The following is an 11,030-nucleotide window of genomic DNA, read 5'->3' as shown; positions in this document are numbered from 1 at the left end:
TGGAAGCATTCAAGAACACAGAGGAGCACAGCCCCACCCAGCCATGTCCACGTGTAAAGATCTAATGTCCCAGAGAGAGGAAAATATGCAAGCTTTAGAAACATGACAGAATATGAGGCATGAGAGTACTTGATGTCAGCTTTGGAAATTGTGAAACTTAAGTTTTCTTTGTTCTGGGACTGTTCAAAAATCACTAATTATTCATAAAGGTAGGAAATAAGACTGTGAGTGCCATCTCATGGAGAAAGACACCAATACGGTGTTCAAGTCACTTTTGTCACAGTTCTTCCCAATCATGTAAACTTACGGCATCTGACATGGTACAAAGCCACAATAATAAAAACAGTAGGGAGCTGCAATCAGAGTTGTGAATTAAATCACTCGACAGGCTATACAGCTCCAAACATATGAATAGAGAGATTCATTATTTTATAAAATAAATTTATTATTTCATAAAAGTAGCATCATTCATCAGGGAGGAGAGGAAGAATTAATGGTTAAAGCCTTAACTAAAGTAAATGGTTTATTTTGAGGGGGAGAATAAATTCTGAACTCAATTTTATGTGAGCATAATTCCAGATGAATAAAGAAAGTATCTAGAATTAATGTTAATAAAACTAATTAAGAAAACATAAAGAAAAATAGCAGAAAGTATGGAAACTTCATGAGGGCAGGGATTTTTGCCTGTTTTGTTTATCGCTGTATCTCCAGCACATAGAGTAACACTTGCTGCATAGGAAGGGCTCAATACATTACTGAAAAGATGAATGAATGAATGAAACTTTTTTCCATTATAAATTTTCTGATTATATCCTTTGTCACATTTTCTACTAGGGTTTTTTTTCTTTAATTACTATAATTTGCTTTCAAAAAAAGTCTTCTTAAAGATTCTTAAAGAATCTCTCAAATTTGTTGTCTTTTATTTCATTTACATGCAAAAAACAACTTATTTGTATGAGGTTAGCCAACCCAGTCAATTCTCTTTTATAACTTCTTCTACTTATCATTATCTACAGAAAGTCCTTCCTGATTCCAAAGAGCAGTCTGATCCAAGTTATTTCAACTGAGGGGCTAGCCCATCCTCTTCCTCTTCCAAGGCCAGGGCCCACTTCACAGGCATCTGATTCAGAAGATTTCCCTCCCCAATAGACTCATCAAACCCCAAGCTTCCTTTCTCTGCTCACTCTTTTGCATAATTACACAGTGAAGTCATGTGTTTACCGTACCATTGTTCCATCGCCATGGAGATGATGAGCGACAAAGCACTGGCAAGAAGCCTCCCATGCAGGATGAAGCCAAGGAAGAAGAGAAGAGAGGAAGGACATGCCCATTAACCAAAGGACCCAAAACACATCTCAAGGAGCTCATGAAGTCATCCTCATACACACAGTTTCCCAGGTGTCAGATCTGTTTGGTAAGCACATAACCTTCCAACCCAGCTCAGCATGTAGCTGCACCCAACAAGCAGCCTCTGACCTCAGAAGATGAGGTTCCTGTCCCTTTTAACCACTGGGGCCCCTGATGTGATCCTGGGCTGGCTGGTGGCCTCTTGTTTTCTCTAAGAATATAACTCCCTGTTTGTAATCACTTTACTGCATAATTCTTACCCTCTCTTCTCCCTCCAGATTCAAAAATGTGCTCCCCTCTACTTCCAGGACAATCTCTCTAAGACAAGAATCTGACTGCCTTACTCATATTGTAAAGTTAAGTTAGTGAACCACCATTGTTCTAAGGGAAAACATTCTAAATTCCTCATGATCTGGCCCCTGCTTCTATTTCCAGCCAACTTCTTACCGCCCACTTCTTTGTGCTCTACTCCAACTATATTCTGCCTAGCGTTTGAAAATACTGCTTTTTCCATCTAAAATAATAACTTCCTTTTACTGATAACACTGACCTAGGCAGAGTCCTAAGAAGGTGGCCTGTATATCCTCCAGGTAAGGAAATTAGGGTTCAAAGTGGTTCAACAATTTACCTAGGGTCATACAGCTTTTAAGTAGCAGAGCAGAGATTTGAATCCAGGTCTTTCCAACTCTAAAAGTTGTGACCCTTCTACTACCTAGGGTGACCTACCATCTTAATTTGCCCAAAACTATCTCAGTTTTAGCACTGAGAGTCCCACATCCTGGGAAGACTCTAAGCCCCAGCAAATCTGGATAGTTGGTTTGTTAGGCCATTATTGCATTGCTATAAAGAAATACCTGAGATTGGGTAATTTATAAAGAAAAGAGGTTTCATTGGCTCACAGTTCTGCAGGCTGTACAAGAAGCATGGTGTTGGCATCTGCTTGGCTTCTGGGGAGGCCTAAAGGAGCTTTTACTCAATGGCAAAAGGCGAAGCAGGTGCTTGCATATTACATGGTAATAATTCACTTATTGAGAAGACAGCCCTTCTCTCCTTTAGCCCCAAGCCATGAGAGATCCACCCCCATGACCCAGTCACCTCCCACCAGGCCCCATCTCCAACATCAGGGATTACAATTCCACATAAGATTTGGTGAGGACACACATTCAAACCATATAAATTGGCTACCCTTCAGCAACCCTTTGCTGCGGCCTTTCCTATTAATGCCAATTCATCTTTCACACATGAGCTCGCTCGCTCGCTCTCTCTCTCTTTCTCTCTCTCTGCCTCCTCCAGAAAGCCTTCCAAGACTACCCCACACCACAGAAATATATTTCCTCTGTCCTGCCACATTCCTGGGCCTGCCTCCATCCCAACTAATCACCTTATATCAAAAAGACCTGTTTACCTTTTAATCTCTTTTGCTAGAGGATAAACTTTCCTGCATCTTCGAACCAAGACCCATTCATCTCTGTTGCCCCAGGGCTTGACAAAAAGTAGGAGCTCAATTACTGATTGTTCACTGAATGGGCAAATGTGATAAGAACTGCTCTGTGGGTACCCTGGTGGCCATATCTCCTGACAAAGTGGTTTCTAGAAATAACTTTGCAGTCTCAAAATTCATAAGTAGGCCCTCTCTGGAGCCTCACAATCAGCAAGCATGACCCAAGCAATTGCTCTGCTTGGAACCTATGGGCCCCACAAGGTCTGTATCTGACCCAAACTCCTCTGTTGCTAGTTTTTAAGCCCACTGATATCTCCAATGCCCTCCTTAAAAGTCTCTAGTAATGTTAGTTTGTGGGATCCATTTACAAAGCTGTTCCAGGAAGAAAGAGGAGGAAGGGAAGGAGATACGGAAAACTCATCACTTTCCAAATGGCTTCTGCTCTGATGCAGAAATGGTGCTGGCACACAGAGGCCACAGGTGGAAACGGCATCTTCACCCTGCACCTACACAAAACCTGTTCTACTCCCATGTGCCCTCTGAGAAAAGGGAAGACCAGTTAATCATCCAGAGAGAAAGAGAATGAGGGTCACTTCCCTGGAGCTCAGGTGCGCTGCCCCATGAACAGGCAACATGAAACTTAGGAAGAGACAAAAGAAGAGCAAACTCCATTGTTGAGTGAAAGAAAGAGTTCAGATTCAGGCTGGTTCTGATTTATCCAAACAAGTCCCACTGCTCTGGTGAGCAATTGTTAGAATCAAAACCACCTGACACGTGTCAAAATACCAGCATCACTGCCCACCGGCAGCATGTGAGGGGCAGATATTTGATCCAGCCACCGTCTTTTCCCTCCTGCCTCGCTCCATGATGAAAGCAATGTGTCCTGACCCCCTACTTCTCCCCACCACTGACACTCTGGAGGGGCTTAGGGAAGCCTTCACAAATAATTAATTCTAGCTGTTGGGAGAAATACAGATGAAAAAAGGTCAGGGATGAGAAGAGAAGCGGTGATGGGAGAACAGGAAATTGATGCCCAAAAAAACTCAACAGTGGGGCCACAGCTTAGTGGGCCAACCAGATATTTGTATCAACAATAACCTAGACTATTTATATGATCCTTCCATATGCACAGCACTTAAGGGTTCACAAAGCACTCACAAATGTTCATTAGCTCCTGTGGAGCACTGCACCTGATTTTTGAGGTAGGAAGGTCAGTGATGATTAGTCTCACTGTGTAGACGGCAAATCCGAGGTGCAGAAAGGTTAAGCAACTTACCAAGTCCACAGCTGGTAAAAAATGGAGCCTAAATTTAAACCCAGTTCTTACCCCAGATTGCATCTCTTTAAGAAACCCTCTTGTGACACGAGTGCCAAACATGGTTCTGATATGCCCTCATTGAATCCTTCTAATCCTCCTGGGCTGTACTCATGGCTCCACCCTTGTCTCCTTTAGCTCCTGCCCTGTCAAAACGTCCAAGAGATATCTTTGTGACAAGTGAGCATTACCAAATTTACTGCAGAGCCCCCTTAGGAAATCAAATTGAGGTCAGGGGGAGACTTTGTTCCTCCCACCTTGGCTTTTGCAGTTCATTCCACCAACTTGAATGAGTACTCTGAACCTCCACTGTGTGCCAGACCTAGAGCCAGGGATCAAGGGAAGCGACCCACCCTCACCCCTAGACCATGGCCAATCCATGCCCATGTGCCATCGGGGTCTCAGCGAACCAGTGGACAGGGCTGGAACTTCCCAGGAAGAAAATGTGGGAAAATTCAGGGAGAGCCCGAGGGGAAAAGGGTAGATTCTGAGGTCAAACACAAAATAGGGTCAAAGGATTCTATCCAGTGCCCTAGTTGGCAGAAAATGTAGGTACCCACTAGCCAAGGAAGTGGTTTGGGCATTGGTGATCATATTTCTTATTCACACCACAAGATATAAACATCCATTCAGTAAAGCAGACAGCCTCTCACCACATTTGGAAGAACTTCTCCCTGAAATTCCACTGGTTTCTAAAACCTTTTAAAACTACATTTGACCTTTCAGCTCCTGTAAGAGTTTAAAGCAGATGGGCCTACAAATAGGGCAATCGTCTACTGAGAGGGCAGAGCAAGGGAATTTCTACAAAAACTTTTGAGTACTTGTGGGGGACCAAACTCCCATTACCAGACTCTGCCGACCTCTCACCCCACACTTAAAGGCTTCCTTAGCAATACCCCTAAACCAGCCAATAGGATTCCAGTTAATGACTGCGACCAGCCTGGGAGCGGCCAATCTGTGGTGGGTGCAGGGTCCTCTCGTTTGATGGAAACCCACCCTCCAATCTGGTCTCAGAGTGCAGCTTCCCATGAAAATAGCACTGAGCAAGCCTCTTATTCCACTCAGTTTCTTTGGCTCAAAGAAATGCAAGTCTACCTTATTGCAGGGGAACTCTCTGCTCAAGCAGGAGAGTTTGGTCATCTCTGGATTCGAGGAGCTCCCCAGGCTTCATTTCTTCCCCAGATCTCCCCATAGCTACCCTCCCTCAGGGCAGCCCAGATATAGGAACTAGACCTTTCATAAGGACTCTTAAAGTGTCCTGTGCCTGGAGTCCGAGGAATGTTCTTCTGCTCTTCTGGTCCTGCCCTAATCCCTTTCCAGTTTCTCCAGCTGCTGGAGATGAAGAAGTAATGATTTCCCCCTCCCCCTAGAAGCTAGGACCTAAGGGGATAATGGATCCAATTGCTCTTCAAGCTCTCCAGCCTTGTGGAGCTCAATGTTCAAAACAAACAAAGAAACAACAACAACAACAACAACAAAACACCCTTACATAGAGAAAGTACTCATCTGAAAACCGATAATCACCCATATCCACAGGTAGGCATTTCCATGGCTTGTAGATTACCCACAGGCTTATAAAAGGACCCCTAGGGCCTGACATATCAAAGGAAGGGTAAAAGTTTTGTTGGCCTCAGAATGCTTCCCTGGCTCACTTATTTGGAGCCTCCATTAGGAGAGCCAAAGATGAGTGTCATCCTTGGCCCATGGGCAGCCTGCCCAGAGTGACCAGCTGGGTAAGGTAGCATGGGCATGGGGGCTTGGACAGCTAAGAAGGGAATGGGGTAGAGGCGGGGCTCTGGGGTCCACTGTCTCAGAAACAATCTCTGGTGTTTTGGAGGCAATGCACAGAAGCCCAAGGAAGGCTGACTCTAACTAAGAGAGGACAGAATGGCAGAATTTTAAGGGTTTTTCAGAGACCCTAATGCCTCCTTCAATTGTCCCTTCTATATAAAATGCAACATTAGTAGTACAGTTCTTTGAGAGGTAATAAGCCTGGACCCAAACCCCAGTAACACTACCCCAAGTTGGCACTCAGTGACATTATTTCCAAATTTCCAACCCCCAGAACTTTGCCATAAGATAAAAACCACCAATAATACCATTATACCATTACACATTGTGTCCCTGTGTTTTTATTTGTTTTGTTGTTGTTGTTTGTTTTTTGAGACAGGGTCTGGCTCTGTTACCCAGGCTGGGGCACAGTGGTGCGATCATGGCTCACCGCAACCTCAACCTCCACAGCTCAAGTGATCCTCCCACTTTAGCCTCCTGAATAGCTGGGACTACAGGCATGCACCACCACACCTGGCTAATTTTTGTACTTTTTGTAGAGACAGGGTTTCACCATGTTGCCAGGCTGGTCTCAAACTCTTGGGCTCAAGCGATCCTCCTGCCTTGGCCTCCCAAAGTGCTAGTATTACAGATGTGAGCCACCATGCCCAGCCCCTGTGCTGCATTTCTTTAGCAAATTGTTTTTGGTTTTAAAGTGACTTATAACCTTCTATCAGAGCTTCAGAGAGGCAGTGGCTGCAGGGAAAGTCACAGAGAGGAGAACTAGACTCTCGCCCCACTATGCCATAGTGGCTCGTGCCTTCTGGTCTTTTCCTTTCCACTGATTCTGCTCTTCTGCAGGTATAATTAGTAAGGACGGGGTAATGCTGGAGTAGGGTGGGTCTTTCATTCAATATGGTGGATGTCCTTATAAAAATGAGGTATCTGGCTGCAGGGCCACAAACCTAAGAAGAACATCATGTGAGGATGAAGGCAGAGAGCAGGGTGATGCAGCTGAAGCCAAGGACACTGAAGACTTCCTGCAAACCCCCAGAAGCTGGGGCAGAGGCCCTCCAGTCTCCAGAAGAAGCCAACCATGCTGATACCTTGACCTTGGACTCCTAGCCCCAGAACTATGAGAAATAAATTTCTGTTATTTAAGTCACTCAGTTGTCTTACTTGGTTGTGGCAGCCCTGAGAGGCTAATTCTCAGCGCTTTCTCTGAATGTCCTCAACACTCTCCTGGTTCTCCTCCTGCCTCAAAAGCACTCCTCAGCTGGTTCCTTTCATTTCTCCAGAGTTTATATAGGAGTCTCCTGAGCCAAGCAACTCATGTCTCTTCTTTTCTTTCCCAACACTCTGTCCCTGGGTGATTTCCAATTGTCTCATGGGGCTTTAGAAACCACGTATGTGCCAATTTAAAATTACCTCTCCCAGACCCATAGATCCAATGGCCTACTTGGCATCTCCCAGTGAATACTTAACAGGCATCTCAAACATAACAAGTCCAAAGCCTTCCCCCAAGGGGCTGGGTGGCAGACTGGGCCCCAGGCCCCAAGGAGAAAGGGGCACTTCTCAGGCCAAGCCTTGGGATCAGTTGATGCTGTACCCTGGGAGGGAAGTGGCTATGCTCTGGCATGTTGGCTCAACAGGATATGAGTCCCAGGGAATGCTGGGTGTTTGGGTACAGTGGAGAATGGGACAGATGCGGTACCTGCCTGTGGAGCCCATATTCTTGACTCTCCCAATGCATTTCTATCCCAGTCCATAAGAAATTGTACAGGCCAGCTGGCAGAAAACACTTCAGGACTACTAACATGTCTAAATTTTAATCTAAATTTGCCATGTTAAGAACAACAGCCCTTTTATATTTCAAAACTAAACCACACTTGGGCAAGTTGAGTGGATGAAGCTTTATCAATATGGGTAGGTAATGTGGAAGGGTGGGGGTCAGAAATGAAAGGGGAGGGTCTGTACTGGACATACCAAATCATGCCAATGAGCATAGCCATTATCTGTGTGTATAGACAGATTCTTCAAAAGGATATAAGTTATTCCTCCAAAGTTAGGTCAGAATTCAAACTGCACAGTGAACACTAAAATTACTTAATATGCTATTTTTTAAATGTGCAAACAAGCCAGCAAATAATATTCACTAACGGGAGAAAACCAACATATTCAAACACTTTTGAGGCCTGTACAAAGTATAATAATTTAAATTCTTTCCACTTCATGAAAACAATTCTTCCTCCTCCATCACTCTCCTTCCACGTTTAGGAAGCAATTCGCAGATCACTCAAATTTATATCCAAATTGTAGCTTTTAAAATGCTAGCTCATCAATGATTCTGATAGGCTATGCTTCCCGCCAATCTCAGCACATTTTACTCTTTCAGTACCTGAGGGTCCAATCCTGTTATCTAGATATGCCATCCTGTGAGCCCCACCTTGGCCTCGTGTCTCTGCCACTTGGCTTGGCATCATTAGAATAGCATTTCATTTGAGAACTCAGGACCACCCAGAACTTGGATTCCCTGGGGGCCCAGGTTGCTCAAGGAGGGAGCGATTGTGAGCCAACATAACAAGGATGCTTTCCAGAGTCCCCAGGGTTTGGCCGGGGAAAGCTCCACCTGAGCGCAAGGTCGCCAGTGAGCTACCCCGCAGCTGATCACTGAATTCAGGTGCAAAGGGTGGCAGGGAGAAAGGCTTGTCCAGGAGTACCTGGAAGCTGGGCACAGCAAGTGCCTGTCCCACCAGCAAAGGCCTTCAGCAGCTTCTCTGGCAACAGGCAAATTCCTGGAGTCTGGGTTGGGCCCTCCTCCATGTAGGGCTCTGATTTCTTGCCCTTCCTGGTTCCCCCTCTCCAGTTTCTATCTCGATGCAGATCCCCTGCCCTAGGGGACCAGCATGAGGGACTATGTGCTGAAGAGCAGCAAGGCCAGAAGAAGGGACATCACACCAAGAGGCTTAGTAAGGTGGAGGCCAGGCACCAGCCAGCCCAGCATGCTCCCCCCAATCCCCTCTGTCTCATGTGCCCCTTCCCAGCCAAGCCCCTGTGATTCAAGGTCCCATACTTGGCCTGTGAGCCCAGCTCTCTCTGCCTGGGAACCTCTTCCAAGAGACAGCGTTTACAGCAATTAGGTCTCCCTTGACTTCTCCGTAAGAGAACACTGCATGCTCTGGTGGGCAGAGAGCATCTTACCCAGAAAATACAGAGGAACCTCTGCTTTGGGGCCCGCTTGGGGTTTGCTTGGAACCAGTTTGAGAAATCTTGGCACCTGAGTCTTCATCAGGCACACTTGGGATGCCCGAATCAGGGCCAGATGGATGAAATTACCCTTGAAATGTAGGCAAGATTACAATCCGGACCAGGAGGGAGGACGTGGGCATTCAGGGATAAAAATGCCTGGGTTGTGTGGTGCTGGCACCCAGCCATGGGGCAGAACATTTGAAAGTGGTGACAAAGCTTCCAGCTTTGCCAGGTTTGGAGAGTTAGCTCAAGGCTTTGGGCCAGACAGGCAGAGACACCGAGGAGTAAGAAGGGATGGACCTGAGATAAGGGCCAGAGCATCTCAAAGTCTCTGCCATCCATGCCTTTGCCTCCCCGCAAAAGCTCTGCCCATAAAACAGCTCATGAGGTTATTGAAACATGATGGAAACTTCCAAATTGCCTTCATTGATATTATTCCAGGCCGGGGCTGTGTCCTAGCTAAGCTAACAACCCTGGAGTTGATTGCAGGAGTTGAATCCCTATGCAAAGGGAGGGAAAAATGACAACTCGCTAAATGCAAAGAAAGAAATCGGGCTTGGGCCCATGAGAATGGCCCTGGACCTGGGATATGACAATCCAAGCAGGCCAAATAACAGCAGATGAGCCAAGGGCCAAGAAGGTGGGTGTGCAGGAGAGTCCAGGTGCCCAGCCAGAAGGTAGACAAACACTCAGGAAAAGAGGCAATGACATTGGGTGGATGGAGGTTGACAGCATCTTGCAAAAGATACTAGCTGCAAAGAAGGGGCTGGATTCCAAGCCAGAAGACTGCGAGCGAGCTGTCCTTCCTCTGGACCCCACCCCTGGCTTTCCCACTCCCAGGGCACTTGCCACACAGCTTCACTCGCATGTCTGTGTCTGCCCCATCAGACAGTGCCTGTTGTGTGTGTTTCCGGGAGATACCAAACATGAAGCAGAGCTGGTACTCAGTAAGAGGGTGTTGAGAGAATGAATACATGACACTGAGAACCACCAGAACATCAGAGGGGAAGCCTGAAACACATCAGACTGCAGTGCATGTTCTTAGAGCTCCACTCACCCCACCCCTACAAGTGATTCCAGAACTAACTTGGCCCCTTTGGTTGGGTTTTTTGTTTTGTTTTTTCTGGCAGAGCTCAATGCAAGAAGCCCAAAGGCCAAAGCAGCACAGTTGTCCTCTGACCAGGCAGGTGGAGAGCCACCTTGGGCACAGATTTCCTGATAAGAAAAGAGCCCATAAGAATGGTTCCCTCCGTGCTTCCTTCCTCTGGGTTCTCATTCCCTCCTCTTGTAGCTTTAAATGCCATCTCTGAGGGCTTATGACTTCCAACCATCTATCCCCTGCTTGGTCCTTGTCACTGAAATCCAGGCCCATTACATAGCTGCCTATTGGCATCTCCATCCAGATGTCTAACAACGTCTCAAACTTAACATGCCCCAAACCAAACTCCTGACCACCCAGCCAAACCTGAGTCACTAAAGCCTTCCCCTTCTCAGTCAATAGCAAATCCATTCTTCTAGTTGCCAAGCTATGATAGTGAATTTGATGTGTCAACTTGGCTGAGCCACAGTGCCTAGATATTTCATCAAACGTTATTCTGGATGTTCCTATGAGGAAGTTTTCTTTTCTTTTTATTGGACGAGATGAATATTTAAATCAGTAGACTTCGAGTAAAGCAGATTGGCCTCCATAAGTGTGGGTCTCATCCAATCAGTTGAAGGCCTGAACAGAACAAAAGACTGACTTCCCCCAAGCAAGAGGGAATTCTCCAACAGATGGCCTCGGACTACACACTGGCTTTTCCCTGGGTCTTTAGCCTGATGGCCCACTCTATAGATTTTGGACTTGTCAGCAGCCTCTACAATCATGTGACCCAATTCCTTAAAATAATCTCCTTCCCTCTCTGTCTC

The 11,030-nt window shown here is 46.1% G+C and overlaps 1 long non-coding RNA gene across 1 annotated transcript; it reads left to right on the top strand.

The window, feature by feature from the left end:
• Positions 1-1,241: 1,241 nt before the first annotated feature.
• Positions 1,242-7,038, top strand: LOC107971540 (uncharacterized). The gene is made up of 2 exons (XR_001714475.2): positions 1,242-1,414; positions 6,829-7,038. It is a non-coding gene; the product is annotated as an uncharacterized LOC107971540 (long non-coding RNA).
• The last annotated feature ends 3,992 nt before the right edge of the window (positions 7,039-11,030 follow it).

This window comes from Pan troglodytes, chromosome 12 (genome assembly GCF_028858775.2).
Source record: "Pan troglodytes isolate AG18354 chromosome 12, NHGRI_mPanTro3-v2.0_pri, whole genome shotgun sequence".
Lineage (NCBI taxonomy): Eukaryota > Metazoa > Chordata > Mammalia > Primates > Hominidae > Pan > Pan troglodytes.
The sequence above is the reverse complement of the archived record's forward strand: the minus strand, read 5'-3'. Positions and strand labels throughout refer to the sequence as shown.